Consider the following 281-nt stretch of genomic DNA (forward strand, 5'->3'; position numbering starts at 1 on the left):
AGTTGCCTTGCTTCTTGGAATCTGATCCCGTCTCTCTCGGTGGTGTTACCACAAGCTGTCAAATACCGTATTGCAACACTTAATTGCTGACTGTGATTTACTAAGGGATGATACTAGACCCTGGACTGTTGCAGCTTAATAACAACCTTGATCTGTTTGTGAAAATGTGGCAGATGACATTTCCAGCCCGGTTTGTTAGCAGAGGCAGGGTCTCATAGAAGCCTCTGCAATTCCCTAGCAGCACACGACCCATCTTTACGTTCCAGCTTCCTAAGTAGCCC

The sequence above is a fragment of the Apaloderma vittatum genome, unplaced genomic scaffold (assembly GCF_000703405.1).
Source record: "Apaloderma vittatum isolate BGI_N311 unplaced genomic scaffold, ASM70340v1 scaffold32626, whole genome shotgun sequence".
NCBI classification, from domain to species: domain Eukaryota; kingdom Metazoa; phylum Chordata; class Aves; order Trogoniformes; family Trogonidae; genus Apaloderma; species Apaloderma vittatum.